Source organism: Argopecten irradians, chromosome 2 (assembly GCF_041381155.1).
Source record: "Argopecten irradians isolate NY chromosome 2, Ai_NY, whole genome shotgun sequence".
Lineage (NCBI taxonomy): Eukaryota > Metazoa > Mollusca > Bivalvia > Pectinida > Pectinidae > Argopecten > Argopecten irradians.
The window spans coordinates 56,331,693-56,348,553 of NC_091135.1; the positions used below are offsets into that span (position 1 = coordinate 56,331,693).

Here is a 16,861-nt window from a genome sequence, read left to right on the forward strand (position 1 = left end):
AGTAGGACAATTTCACATTAGAAGAGAAGACCAAATGGAGTAGGACAATTTCACCAATAGAAGAGAAGACCAAATGAGTAGGACAATTTCACCATTAGAAGAGAAACCAAATGGATAGGCTTCATAGAAGAGAAGACAAATGGAGTAGGACAATTTCATCATTAGAAGAGAAGACCAAATGGATGTAGGACAATTTAACCATTAGAAGAGAAGATCAAATGGAGTAGGACAATTTCATCATTAGAAGAGAAGACCAAATGGAGTAGGGCAATTTAACCATTAGAAGAGAAGACAAATGGAGTAGGACAATTTAACCATTAGAAGAGAAGACCAAATGGAGTAGGACAATTTAACATAGAAGAAAGAAGACCAAATGGAGTAGGACAATTTCACATAAGAAGAGAAGACCAAATGATGGAGTAGGACAATTTCACCATAGAAGAGAAGACAATGATAGGAAACCATAGAAGAGAAGACAAATGGAGTAGGACAATTTAACCATAAGAAGAGAAGACCAAATGGAGTAGGACAATTTCACATAAGAAGAGAAGACCAAATGGAGTAGGGCAATTTAACATAGAAGAGAAGACCAAATGGAGTAGGACAATTTCATCATTAGAAGAGAAGACCAAATGGATAGGCAATTTACATAAAGAAGACAAATGGATAGGACAATTTCATCATTAGAAGAGAAGACCAAATGGAGTAGGACAATTTACATAGAAGAGAAGACAAATGGATAGGACAATTTACCATAGAAGAGAAGACAAATGGAGTAGGACAATTTCACCATAGAAGAGAAGACCAAATGGAGTAGGACAATTACCATAGAAGAGAAGACCAAATGGAGTAGGACAATTTCACTTAGAAGAGAAACAAAGGTAGGACAATTTACATAGAAGAGAAGACCAAATGGAGTAGGACAATTTAACATTAGAAGAGAAGACAAATGGAGTAGGACAATTTACATAGAAGAGAAGACCAAATGGAGTAGGACAATTTCATCATTAGAAGAGAAGACCAAATGGAGTAGGACAATTTCACCATTAGAAGAGAAGACCAAATGGATAGGACAATTTAACCATAGAAGAGAAGACCAATGGCAATTTACCATAAGAGAGAAGACAAATGGAGTAGGACAATTTACATAAGAAGAGAAGACCAAATGGAGTAGGGCAATTTAACCATTAGAAGAGAAGATCAAATGGAGTAGGACAATTTCACCATTAGAAGAGAAGACCAAATGGAGTAGGGCAATTTAACCATTAGAAGAGAAGATCAAATGGAGTAGGACAATTTCATCATTAGAAGATAAGACCAAATGGAGTAGGACAATTTAACCATAAGAAGAGAAGACCAAATGGAGTAGGACAATTTCACCATTAGAAGAGAAGACCAAATGGAGTAGGACAATTTCACCATAAGAAGAGAAGATCAAATGGAGTAGGACAATTTAACCATAAGAAGAGAAGACCAAATGGAGTAGGTAGGACAATTTCACCATAAGAAGAGAAGACCAAATGGAGTAGGACAATTTAACCATAAGAAGAGAAGACCAAATGGAGTAGGACAATTTCACCATAAGAAGAGAAGACCAAATGGAGTAGGACAATTTAACCATTAGAAGAGAAGACCAAATGGAGTAGGACAATTTCATCATTAGAAGAGAAGACCAAATGGAGTAGGACATTAGAAGAGAAGACCAAATGGAGTAGGACAATTTCACCATTAGAAGAGAAGACCAAATGGAGTAGGACAATTTCACCATTAGAAGAGAAGATCAAATGGAGTAGGACAATTTCACCATTAGAAGAGAAGACCAAATGGAGTAGGACAATTAACCATTAGAAGAGAAGACCAAATGGAGTAGGACAATTTCATCATTAGAAGAGAAGACCAAATGGAGTAGGACAATTTCACCATTAGAAGAGAAGACCAAATGGAGTAGGACAATTTAACCATAAGAAGAGAAGACCAAATGGAGTAGGACAATTTCACCATAAGAAGAGAAGACCAAATGGAGTAGGGCAATTTAACCATTAGAAGAGAAGACCAAATGGAGTAGGACAATTTCACCATAAGAAGAGAAGACCAAATGGAGTAGGACAATTTCACCATTAGAAGAGAAGACCAAATGGAGTAGGACAATTTCATCATTAGAAGAGAAGATCAAATGGAGTAGGGCAATTTAACCATTAGAAGAGAAGACCAAATGGAGTAGGACAATGGAGTTACATAGAAGAGAAGACCAAATGAATTTACATTAGAAGAGAAGACCAAATGGAGTAGGACAATTTCACCATTAGAAGAGAAGACCAAATGGAGTAGGACAATTTCATCATTAGAAGAGAAGATCAAATGGAGTAGGACAATTTCATCATTAGAAGAGAAGATCAAATGGAGTAGGACAATTTCATCATTAGAAGAGAAGACCAAATGGAGTAAGGCAATTAACCGTTAGAAGAGAAGACCAAATGGAGTTGGGCAATTTAACCATAAGAAGAGAAGATCAAATGGAGTAGGTAGAAGAGAAGACAAATTTCATCATAAGAAGAGAAGACCAAATGGAGTAAGGCAATTAACCGTTAGAAGAGAAGACCAAATGGAGTTGGGCAATTTAACCATAAGAAGAGAAGATCAAATGGAGTAGGACAATTTCATCATAAGAAGAGAAGACCAAATGGAGTAGGGCAATTTAACCATTAGAAGAGAAGACCAAATGGAGTAGGACAATTTAACCATAAGAAGAGAAGACCAAATGGAGTAGGACAATTTCATCATTAGAAGAGAAGACCAAATGGAGTAGGACAATTTCACCATAAGAAGAGAAGACCAAATGGAGTAGGGCAATTTAACCATTAGAAGAGAAGACCAAATGGAGTAGGACAATTTCACCATTAGAAGAGAAGACCAAATGGAGTAGGACAATTTCACCATTAGAAGAGAAGACCAAATGGAGTAGGGCAATTTAACCATTAGAAGAGAAGACCAAATGGAGTAGGGCAATTTAACCATTAGAAGAGAAGATCAAATGGAGTAGGACAATTTCACCATAAGAAGAGAAGACCAAATGGAGTAGGGCAATTTCACCATAAGAAGAGAAGACCAAATGGAGTAGGGCAGTTTAACCATTAGAAGAGAAGATCAAATGGAGTAGGACAATTTCACCATAAGAAGAGAAGACCAAATGGAGTAGGGCAATTTAACCATCAGAAGAGAAGACCAAATGGATAGGACAATTTCACCATTAGAAGAGAAGATCAAATGGAGTAGGGCAATTTAACCATCAGAAGAGAAGACCAAATGGAGTAGGACAATTTCACCATTAGAAGAGAAGATCAAATGGAGTAGGGCAATTTAACCATTAGAAGAGAAGACCAAATGGATAGGACAATTTCACCATTAGAAGAGAAGATCAAATAGAGTAGGACAATTTCATCATTAGAAGAGAAGATCAAATGGATAGGACAATTTCATCATTAGAAGAGAAGACCAAATGGAGTAGGACAATTTCACCATAGAAGAGAAGAATAGGCAATTCATAAAAGAAGACAAATGGAGTAGGCATTTAACATAGAAGAGAAGACAATGGAGTAATTTACATAGAAGAGAAACAAAAGCTAGAAGAGAAGACCAAATGGAGACATAGGACAATTTCACCATTAGAAGAGAAGACCAAATGGATAGGACAATTTCACCATTAGAAGAGAAGACCAAATGGAGTAGGACAATTTAACCATTAGAAGAGAAGACCAAATGGAGTAGGACAATTTCACCATAAGAAGAGAAGATCAAATGGAGTAGGACAATTTAACCATAAGAAGAGAAGACCAAATGGAGTAGGACAATTTCACCATAAGAAGAGAAGACCAAATGGAGTAGGACAATTTCACCATTAGAAGAGAAGACCAAATGGAGTAGGACAATTTCACCATTAGAAGAGAAGATCAAATGGAGTAGGACAATTTCATCATTAGAAGAGAAGATCAAATGGAGTAGGACAATTTCATCATTAGAAGATAAGACCAAATGGAGTAGGACAATTTAACCATAAGAAGAGAAGACCAAATGGATAGGACAATTTCATCATTAGAAGAGAAGACCAAATGGAGTAAGGCAATTTAACCATAAGAAGAGAAGACCAAATTGAGTAGGACAATTTCACCATTGGAAAAGAAGACCAAATGGATAGGACAATTTCATCATTAGAAGAGAAGATCAAATGGATAGGACAATTTCATCATTAGAAGAGAAGATCAAATGGAGTAGGACAATTTCACCATAAGAAGAGAAGACCAAATGGAGTAGGACAATTTCACCATTAGAAGAGAAGACCAAATGGATAGGACAATTTCACCATTAGAAGAGAAGACCAAATGGAGTAGGACAATTTCACCATTAGAAGTGAAGATCAAATGGAGTAGGACAATTTCACCATAAGAAGAGAAGACCAAATTGAGTAGGACAATTTCACCATTAGAAGAGAAGACCAAATGGATAGGACAATTTCACCATTAGAAGAGAAGATCAAATGGAGTAGGACAATTTCACCATTAGAAGAGAAGACCAAATGGATAGGACAATTTCATCATTAGAAGATAAGACCAAATGGAGTAAGGCAATTTAACCATTAGAAGAGAAGACCAAATGGATAGGACAATTTCAGCATTAGAAGAGAAGACCAAATGGAGTAGGACAATTTCACCATAAGAAGAGAAGACCAAATGGAGTAGGACAATTGCATCATTAGAAGAGAAGACCAAATGGAGTAAGGCAATTAAACCATAAGAAGAGAAGATCAAATGGAGTAGGGCAGTTTAACCATTAGAAGAGAAGATCAAATAGAGTAGGGCAATTTAACCATTTATAGGTAACATAGAAACAAAGAAAATGATTAAGAATTAGTATCGATTAATTAAGCTGTTATACAGGTTTTAAGAAATAATTGTGCATGAGACGTTAAAGTTACATGTGCCGTATTTTTCATACTCACGAATCAAGATGAGCTTTTAATATGTTATTCATCACCAAAATTTACCAACTTTTTGAAAATTACAGTGCTTTAAATGCATAGGTTTTAATTTTACATGTACAAATAAGAGTTGAAAATGATTTTTGGCAGTACTGCCAAAAATCATTTATTTACATCAATAGTGAAGTGAAATGCGTACATACGGTCAGACCATGAAGCCAAATTGTGGTCTACAATTTCATTACACATTTTACAATGTTTTTAGTAATTGTAAAGTGACTTCTACAGGTATGTTTTCATTTAAACATATTTAAGGCATAAAAACAACAATTTTACAGTTCAACATTTCTGTGTTATAACTAACGTTTATACGTCATCTGGACCCATTTGAATGATATTTACAGCTTTATTCATCAAACCTTATGGTTTTTAATCAATTAATGATGAAAAATAGCATGTCAAAATTATCGCACAGTTATGGCACATATAACTTTAAGTTTTATAATATAGCAGTGCTAGAGCGATAACTCCCGTATAAAAACTTCGCAACTGACGCATCCTAGATGATGTACAGCATAACACTCTACTAGTAAATTTAATCTGAGTAAAGAGCATATTTCTCTTTTTTTACCTATAGCCATCATCATATCAGTCATTACCAATACTTCAGTAAAGATAGGGTTTTACCCCAAATTAGTTTCAACAGAATTGTTTCTTTGATTTTCATACAGATGTGACTTTGTTTAACACAAGAAAAAAAGCCGCCACAATTCAAAATTTATAAAAACATTTTCGTAACCCCCCGAAATATCAGAAAGATAGGCATATTTGCTTAATTGTCAACTTTGAAGCCAAATATAAACTTCAATGTTTACAACGAGATACTAGAAAATTACTGTATGGAAAAAACAATATAAGGATTGCACAGTTTGTAAAAACATAAGTTGTAATTAACACAGGGAAAAAGTATGTCAACATGAAAATTGCATAAATATATCCTTGTAGCATCCCAATAAGCTTTTGTTGGATTGTTACGAAAAAGAAAATGTAATAAGCAACAATTCCATTGATACTCATTTTGGGTGAATCTTTTGAAATAAAACTTGTTAATTAAAGGTTTTTCAAGTAAAACATTTTACTTTTACTCGCTGAGATAACAATAAACAGTTATTAATTCATTTTCTATGTGCATGGCTATTCTCGCCTAAAAGAGACAACTACATGTATATCAAGATATGCCAAAATATAACAGACATGGGGTCGATCAAATCCTCATTTAATACTAATTTGACTAAATTTCTCAAACTGGCTTAAGTCCTTAAGTTGAACTGTAACTCATCAGATTATAAAGTCCTTCGGCATTTGTAACCATCATAACGAAACTTTTTTTAAGTGAGATCGAAGTGTTCTTTTTAAATCATAAATTATATTAAATGATGGAAGATGAGCGAGATATCATATTATTTGATATATAGACATATTATTGTGTAAAAATTATACAGGATAGTGTGTCACAGTTATGTTTAAAGATATAGGGTATATATAGAAGTAATCCTTTGGGTGTAGACAAACTAGATCGTCGGGCGTTTTTACAAAGACAAACACGATCACATGCTATAGCACTTTAGGGATTGATTTTTAGTCCGGTGTAAAAGGAACCAATGATAATCCTTTCTAGAAATCTTAAATAGATGTTCTTAGAATATGTAAAATAAACAAGGAAACAAATGTCACTTTTTTAAACATTGCTCCCAACCCATACTAATTTCAAACAAGTTTATTAATGATTAATCCCTGCAGGTTACATTACAAAGGTGGTGTTCAAGCAAATGTTAAAAATCCCATAGAAACTGTCCACAGCCAAATTTTCTTGAAACTTTGCATATCGATAGTACTACTAGCTGTCCCTTTCAAGTGACGCTACCTTTTTCCTTTTGTGATTTTAAAAAGGCCCAAAGGGCCTGAATTCTTCGTATTTTAACATGCCAAAATAGCTTAGCCTTTGTTAAATATTCTACATTTTTTTTATTCATAAATCATTCGAGTAGATTGTATACTTTATATTTAAGTCATTTCCTTTAGATTTTTGACGGAATTTAGTTTGAAATACTATTTTTACGAAAAATTAACATTTTTAGGAAAAAACTTAATCGAAACATTGCTCTTTGTCATCTCATTCAACGCTGTTACGGGTTTTTTCACAATTTTACCCCGCATTAAAAATACTCTGATGACATTTTCTGTCTGTGTGTAAATTAGTTTTGAAATTGAAATCCGGGAAAACAGTTTTTGAGTGACTTGAAAATAGAGAGTGCATGTAGCAACGGACTACTTCTTTGTTAGTATACCTAGCTAAACATTTCCAGTTTATAAATCCAGAGTCCAATGTAAGTGAAAGTTAGTGTATGTAGCAATATTTTTAAATGCTAAATAGCATGGTAACACCTTTAAAAATATTGGCTGTCATGGTAACAAAACGGAGGCCTCTTATTGACTGGAATTTAGATGATGTCAGAATTAAGTAAAATTAGTATATAGGGGTCACGAGGTATGCTGAATATCATGGTATAACTTTTAAAAAGATTGGTTGCCATGGTAACAAAATGGCGGCATCTGATTGGTTGAAATTTAGATATTGTCAGATTAAGTGCAAAATGGTATATATGGGTTATGGAGTATGCTGACTAACATGGTATTACTTTCAAAAAGATTAGTTGCCATGGAAACAAAATGATTGAAATTTAGATATTATTAGATATTAATGAATATTGGTACATATGTGTTATGGGGTATGCCAAATGAGATGGTAAGAGTTTTAAATACTTTTTTGTCATTGTAACGAAATAAGGGTCCTCTGATTCAAAATTAAGATTGTAGCCTTTGTGGTGCTGGTTTTCTTTTTAGATTAAACCTATTTTATTTGGAAATCAAACGTAACTCTGTTTCTGTCTTTGATCTGTTAATTCAATATAAGATAGTTTTTCCCTACATAAGAGGGATGAGTAATCTTGTATCTTTTTAGTTTGAATTGCTGGCGAAGATATATTTCTTTCTAATAATTATTTGATTTCTGATATTTAACAAGGAACTATTTGTTTCACCCAAGAGCATATCTAGTTGTTAGGTTTTTACTATTTTTTACAGTATAAATGTTAGTTTTTTTAGAAAATTCTTCTAGCTACATTTAAGCTTCTTAAATGCTATTTTCCCGGATTTCAATTTTTTGAAAAAGTATCTGCAATAAGATTATACCTATAGCATGTTTTTAAGATGGTTTAAAAGTGTGGATAAAATCGATATCGATAACATGTCAAATATTTCGAGTAAACCCAATGTCCTCAATTTTTATCCTGCCAAAAAAATTGTTTTTGCTTGAAAAATCAATTTGTAGTAAAAATAATCAGTAATATCATTACAAATGGGTATGAAATAAAGAATGAAGTATCTTTTATAAACAAAATTTATTAAAAAAATGAAATATATGTTCAAAATGTGGACACAAGGGGTCCCCTTGCCACATACCCAAAGTCAAGTTAGAAAACATCATTTAAGGCCATTTATGCCATTTTAAAAAATGCAAAAAAATAATTTAAAGCACATATAAAGTAGTAATGTACTTAGACCTTTAACACTGCAAAATTTGAAGAAAATGGGAGCGTGGGCGGATTTTGCGATCCCACCTTTACTAACAACTCCAGAAAAAAAACCAATGTGATATAATTACTGAGAACTCAAATCAAGCAAAAATACGAGGGAAGTAATACAGTGCATGTTTGAAGAAAGATGCGCGACATTTGCTTCTTCGTTACTTCTCAAACTGGCTATAAAAGTCCTTAAGTTGAACTATTAAAAATATGAATATTTTGTAACTCATCAGATTGCAAAATCCTTCGGCGTTTGTAACCATTTTAATGAAGCTTTTCTTTTCCAAAATGAGATTGAAGTGGTTTTTTTATCAAATATTTGGATAGGTCAGTTTTTTGAAATTATTTTCCATTATGAAGCTGCATCCATAGTGGTTACATACTTTTCACTAAGATTATGAAATAAAATAAAAATTTTATTGCTGAAAATCATCACTGTTCTTAATGGTTTACTGGCAAAATCTTATGAAAATCGAATAAAGCATGTTCGAAAACTAAGAGTTGTGTCCTGCAGATTTTTATCTACAAGATTTTCGTATTAAGTCAAATTCACGTAATCTGGAGTTTGTATCACTGAATATTTCCATAGGACTGACACTATATAACCTTACCAACAAAAAGAATTTATGAGATCCTAATTCTCCTATAACTCCCGTTGGTGTAGAGATATGTATAACAAGTATTGTGACGTCGTTCTGAACGACGTCATAACGTAATGACGCAATGCGCATTTTTGTGTGTACATGTACTTTTAAAGTGCTACCGGAATGAAAAACTCCGGTTGTTCTATGTTATACGCAACAATATTTGTAGTTTTGATTTTAAAATGTTGAATATCCTAAAGATGGAACATATTGTTTAAAATTTTGGAAGTGTAGGAACCTACTTACGATTTTATGTTTATTTCAATGGACTTTTTTTTTGACTGCTAATGACGTGGAGAGTTTGGGAATTTGATTGGGTAATATAGCGGTAACAGTATACAGTTGTCGACTGGGATTGAGGGCAACATATGATTTGCTAGACCCGAAGAGAAACTGTTGCCCGAGGCCGAAGGCCGAGGCCAACAGTTTGTCTGAGGGTCCAACAAATCATCTGTTGCCCGAAAACCACCGTGTCCAACCGTACTTTGGAGATTGCGGTTGAAGTAACGCAGAGTTTGCGGTTATGAGCCGGAAAACGGAGGTAAGTCGGAAGAGAAAATGTCATATTTCTCATCAGGAAGCTTTTTTCAGAAATCTGAAGTGTGCACGGAGAACAGAGATGATATATCCAAAATCGGGAAGCGGTATGGCCCCAGTATTTCAAACACCTACGTACAGTGCATAATTTTTGCCACTTTTCGCCAATTGTCAAGTTCATGATCTCATGCTGCTTTACAAATCGAGTCTAGACCAATATCAACTAATTATATTATAATTTCGAACCCTTGTAAACAGCCTCTCAAAAGATTTTCTAAATCTAATACCGGATGATTGAGAGATACGATTTTGAAAATGTGTCGGTAAAAGTAACGTCATTATTGCGGTTGACATAAAGTAGTTTTTCGTGGTTGCGGAAAATGTAAAGTAAAAAAGTAACGTCATTGATTGTTGCGGTTGGGATAAAGTAGGGTTTATGAGTGCGGATTGTCAGATGAGTCCTAAATGGACGAAATGATACCATCTGGTGCAGCTTATCCCCCTTTTCGACTTACTGCATCGATTACTAAATTATTTATAATAGGTGCCAGTCAACTGTGTATCTTTTTACATCGTTTTTTAGTAATGATTCAAGTGTTGTTAAGGTATAATTTATAATTAGGTTTCATTGATATCGGTTGAGAAACGGAAAATTTTCCTTCTTAGACACTAGTAAAATTATTGGCATTTTGGCGTCACTTTTTATTTCAATTCAATTTCAATTTTATTTTATTGCGCTTTTGTAATTACACAAGTAATTTGATGGCAAATAACAAGACAGTAACAACAACAAAATCACACATTAATGACATATTGACATATACATAATATCCGAATCACTTTATATAGCGAGCAAGGCTACTCTCCTCAGTTCCATCGACTGTATTATAAATAAGCATGAATCACGTATATATTTGTTGTCCTCGGATTTTAGAATATCAATTAATTTTTCTTTATCGGAGAGATTTTGATTTATATTATAGTTGGCAAGACATCTTACTCTTGCTTGCTGATTTAAAGAACAATGAAAAAAGAAGTGCTCTTCATTTTCCACCACCAAATATTTTTTACATAGTCTATGATTTCATAGGGATTTTTTTCATTCGCCCAGTTGCTATTTCTTAGTCATGTTCACATAATCTAAATTTAGCATATAAAACGCGTAGATTTTTTTAAAGCGTAATAGGGACGTCGTCGTGGGAAATTTTTTTACTAATGCCGAAGAAGGAAACATTTTTGTTTCTTGTCTGATTACCTTGATTCTGTTACGACAAACAGAATTCTAAAAAAACGATGTATCGATCATTAAAATCGGTTGATTATTTTTCGAAATATTGCCGAATGTGACGAAAACACTCTGAGGTCATGGAAAATGGCAAATATCATCCGCCCATTATAGCTATTGAATGACCAAAAACCGCAACCCCCATTTTTTGCTTTATGCAACCGCAACTTCATCCTTCAAAAATTCAATTCAGTATTTCATGGAAATTTCTTGACACAAACAAATGTCTTCAGTCGGGGTGTTTTTAGAACATCAACACACAAATGGAAAGTGTTTATATAAAATAATATGGATTAAAACATTATGAAATTTTGATTTGTTTACAAAAAAATCCGGTTTCGATTTTTTGTCGTGGAGTGTTTGAACTCCACAAAAAACATCGACAATATGCGAAACATGCCCTGAATTCTTCAATGTGTGCTACAATCCGTGAGCGACTCAGTTTTTTGATAGATTCTCTAGAATTTCGCTATTTGACAATTTTGTGGACCTACCCTCTCAATTTTCCATCACCTTCCGGTGATAACCGCAAACTCTGCGTTACTTCAACCGCAATCTCCAAAGTACGGTTGGACACGGTGAAAACCCAGTCGATAACTGTTTTGTTATACCCAGTGACTCAAAACCATGCATTGATCTCACGAATTGTAGGTGTGACGTCACACCGGTCCAACAGCACATTTTAACAGTCGATTATATAAAGCAGTAGAAATCCGGCTCGGATGTGACGTTTCCGTCTATTGAAACAATCATGCGACGTCATACATATATTATGACGTCAAATATACTTTTCAACTACTTGAGAAATCCGGTTTCATCACCCCATGACCAAAGCAAGATTCAATCTTTCCTGCCGTCATCGTAATTCTGACGTTACGTCATTTTTCCTGACGTCTTTTTATTGTTTCTGTTTGACGAAACAATGAAATTTCAGCCAATGAAAATCGCTCCAGGTCATATTACACTATAGTGAAATATCCAAAAATATTACACGGGCGAAATCACTGGATATCAGGCGGATTATGTGATAAAAAGAATTATAACATATTTAGAAGCATTTGCTTTTTATTTTTCCGAAATATTGGCTATCGAAATCGGGGTATTTTTTTCAATACATGGATCTAGATAAAAAAAAACAACACTTCAAATTGGCACGATCAGTCAACTTGACAGGTTGAGATATATTTTTTTCAGGTGAATGTATTATCAGTCATGCAATAATATCAAAGAAAAAGCAATCCCTGAAGACGTAAAACAAAAACTAAGATTGCTCGGTTTGTTTGTTTGTTTGTTTGATTAATTAACGTCCTATTAACAGCTATGGTCATGTAAGGACAGCCTCCCATGTATGCGATGTGTTGCATGTATGTTCTGCGAGGTGTGTGTTTTAGGGGACTGCGGTATATTCATGTTGTGTCTTCTTGTATAGTGGAACTCTTGCCCTTTTTATAGTGCTATATCACTGAAGCATGCCGCCGAAGACACCGAGCAACACACCACACCCGGTCACATTATACTGACAACGGGCGAACCAGTCGTCCAACTCCCTTTTTGCTGAGCGCTAAGCAGGAGCAGAAACTACCACTTTTATAAACTTTGGGGTATCTCGGCCAGGGGACAGAACCCAAATTATAAACTTTGGGGTATCTCGGCCAGGGGACAGAACCCAAAGCCTTCCTCACAGGGGCGAACGCTCAACTCAAGGCCAAAAGTACGGTGGCTGGGAGCGGACATGAAATAAATGAAATAATTGCGTGCGAACGCAAAAGTATTGCGTGTGAACGCAATATTATTGCGTGTGAACGCAATGATTATTGCGTGCGAACGCAATACTATTGCTTGCGAACGCAATACTATTGCGTGCGAACGCAATAATTATTGCGTGCGAACGCAATGATTATTGCGTGCGATACTATTGCGTGCAATACTATTGCGTGCGAACACGCACCTCGCACAACATATACATGGGAGGCCGTCCTTACATGACCATAGCTTTTAATAGGACGTTAATTAATCAAACAAACAAACAAACATGCTCTTCGGCCTACTTTCACTTTGCCATATCGCTTTAAAACCGTTCGGAACATATTGAATTCTACCTACGTCATATGCTTGCCATATATTTTTTCCAGTCTGACCATTCGGAACACATTGGGTGTTATACGTAGATCATATATATTTGTGTTGTTGTTGTCATTCTATCAATCGGAGTCTGCAGGTTGTTGAACACCCGAAGTTTGTCCAAGATAAAAGGTAACTGTATTTCATTTAATTATCTTTATTTGTATTTGGCATAAGTGTTGGAAATGACAATACAAAGTCTGTAAAGGCCTTTCTTTCAGATGACTGAAATCCCGCCAGTTACATGTGTAAAAGTTTCAGTGTTCGTCAACGATATGCAATTTAACCTCGTATAGTGGATTTTTATAGGTTCGTCAACTCTGTGGTTCCGTCTCGATTTCTACTGGCTAGGTCTACAGGTCAACGGACGACAACACAATTCATAAATTTCAACATTTTATTATAGACAAGACACAATGGCTAAACATGGAGATGAAATACAGAACATCACAGAATATTTACAAAGAACGCATTTCACCAGCGAGACAACATGGCCAAAACAATACAGTCCTAAATTGAGCAACCACAGCACACTATATTTTAATACTACCGACTCCAACGACCACCCTTCTCCCGACCCTGGGGTTCACTATATTAACATTTACCACATTTTAAATACTACCTAGCGCTGTCTACATGGAATACAACCACCCAACCCGGAGTAATTTTGAGGTCTACGGCCGAAAAACCCTACATAATATCGGGATAATTACCTTGAAGATAGAGAATGGAGCTGACCAGTTACATGAAAGCTTCCGTCAAAACTCCCTATACTAAGCTAAAACACCTGGCTATATACCCAAATTTAATAATATGCCATGAACAGCACGTGCTCAAGCTATACAGGTGAGCGGACTATGAATCAAAAATAACAGCCAATCAAAATTTACATAAGTATGAACCGGAAACGGGATTCCCAATCGGGAAAATCCCCACAACAAATGGAGTCTTGATCACAACACATGGTTCATCACGCAGGACATAACGAAAACACCGAGCGTAAGTACGGATAAATCCAATACTTTTACACATGTATATACTCATGTTTTGAAAGCCTAATGATGTCATGCATGTGTAGCCGGAGATATGTCTAAAGCTTTGTGGTTTTAACATACTACTGTAGACCCCAAACTGGAGGGTGGCTATTCACTCTACATTATTTGATATACAGGACGATAGCATTAGTACATGCACTCTAACTGGTGAGTAGACCTAGAACCTATAAACTACTCTACCTTCTATAAGGTTACATGTGTCCATTATGTAGACCAGTGACAGTAGCACACATACACAGTAGTAATATTACTCCTCACATGTATGGTTACCAACAGTACGTGGACAAATGCTTTGACACCTCAAATTTTTTACTGTACATGACATCAATTTAAATTTTTTTTTTTTCTTCTTTGAATTTTCCTGATATCATCTAATATATACAAATGTAGATTGATTTTAACTATTTGGCATCTTTTGATATTGATGCTCCATAAATATTGGGTCAAAGAATGTTATTTTTACATTTATATATATATGGATGGTTGGGCTGATTCCTCAGGGGTATTGTTGTATATTCATGCCAAGGTTAGCTTAACTAGTTAGCTTCCTTTTAGCTATAGTGTAATATGTCACGTGATACACAGTACTGTATGACATGTTGAATAAATGACGTCACTGGCATTCTACTAAGATCCAGTCCGGGTCGTAAATGTAACATGGTGTCAGAAGAATTGAACTCTATCAAAGTCCTAAATCACCACTCTTAAGATAATTTACATCAGGTGAATAGAGAAGAGTTTAGTCTACATGATGGACACAACAAATATGGCCGGAACACCCAAGATGAATTGGGAAGCAACAGATCTCGTGGTGGCATGGGAAAATTTCAAACGGCTGGCAGATTTCTGGTTCGACGGCCCTCTTCTTAAAAAAAAACTGAGCCCGAGAAGGTGAATTACCTCATGATATTGGTAGGAGATAAAGGGAGGGACATCCATTCGATGTGGACCCTTACCGCTGATGGACAGAAAAGCTTGGCTATGATTTTTGGGAAATTTGAAGACCTTGTGCATCCTAAAACAAACAAAGTGTTCTCACGCTACAAGTTCCAGTGAAAAAGAAAAGAAGAATGAAACATTTGAACAATTCCTCACTGATTTACACATCTTAGCAAAAGAGTGTATAGTCACCAAGAAAAGGACATTAAGATCCCTGATGCGATTGTCTTCGGGACAAAAGACCTTAAGATAAGGGAAAAATGTATCATTGAAGGTTCCGATTTGACTCTTGATAAAGCAGTAAACTTTGCGAGAACACAAGAACTATCTTTAGCTCAGATAAAGACTATGGAAGTTAGCTAGACAAGACTGTTAACATAATACGCCATGGTTCTAAAAATAGAAACACTAGTAGAATAAATGCGGAAAGCAAATCGAACAGACCCAGAGCAAGGGGAAATCACTCTAACTCGCAACAACAATATCCGGTGTGTGGAAAATGTGCTTGGAGCCATGAGCCTATGAAATGCCCAGCGAATGGAATAACATGCGATAAATGTGAATGGAAAAATCACTTTGCTGTAGCATGCAGGTCTAAAAAGAAAAACCAGAAGGTACGTAGAACCAAAAACAGGTCAAAGAACTGTAACATTGTTGACTTTGATAGTGAAGATAGCGATATCAATGATGTACTGTTTGTTGGAACACTTCAAACATAAAAACTGGTTCAATCGGTTCAGACTCTGAATGGCTCGAAACGGTTAATGTAAACAACAACCCAGTAAACTTCCAGTTAGATACAGGAGCCAAATGCAACGTTTTATCGGAGAAACTGTGCAAAAAACTCAGTAATAAACCATTACAAAAATGCAGTACTCCCTTGGTATCGTACTCAGGACATCAAATTGAGTGTGTTGGTACTACAAAGATGTCATGTTCATACAACAACAATCCAGTCCAGGATGTTCTGTTTTATGTAGTCGCGTTGGATTCTTAAGCAGTGTTAGGCGCTCAGACATGTAGGAATTTGGGGTTAGTTAAGAGGATTTATACCCTATCACCTTCTAAAAAGGTGCCTGATGGTGTAGTCAGTGAATTTTCAGATCTGTTTACAGGCCTCGGTTGCTTGCCTGGAGAACATTCCATACAGATTGATGAATCTGTACCTCCAGTTGTACATCCTCCACTGCGCATGCCTATTGCTCTTAGAGAAAAGGTGAAAGAGGAACTGGACAGAACGGAAAAAAAAACGGAAAAATCAGACTATGTATTGACCCCTGTGATCTCAACAAAGCTGCTCAGCGTGAACATTATCCCTTGAAAAGCATTGAGGATGTCGCGTCACAGATGCCAGGCACAAAGGTTTTTAGTAAGTTGGATTTAGTGTCAGGATTTTGGCAAATCAAGCTCAATGAGGCTAGCGCAAAGTTGTGTACCTTCAACACACCCTTTGGCCGTTACTGTTACACACGTCTACCATTTGGTGTTAAAAGTGAACCTGAGGTATTTCAAAGAGTCATCTCAGAGATGATTGAAGATCTGGACAGTACTGAGGCAATCATTGACGACATCTTAGTCTGGGGCACATCCCAGGAGGAACATGACCAGCGTCTTAGAAAAGTGTTGGAACGTGCTCGCGAGTTCAATGTTAAGTAAATTAAGGG

The 16,861-nt window shown here is 35.6% G+C and overlaps 1 protein-coding gene across 1 annotated transcript in view; it reads left to right on the plus strand.

The window, feature by feature from the left end:
- The first annotated feature begins 13,231 nt into the window (after nucleotides 1-13,231).
- LOC138316737 (CD109 antigen-like) overlaps nucleotides 13,232-16,861 on the plus strand; it is a 491,941-nt gene continuing 488,311 nt past the window's right edge. Inside the window, exon 1 of the mRNA XM_069258397.1 lies at nucleotides 13,232-13,335. The gene's annotated coding sequence lies outside the window, so the exon portion shown is untranslated. The remainder of the gene's footprint in view (nucleotides 13,336-16,861) is intronic.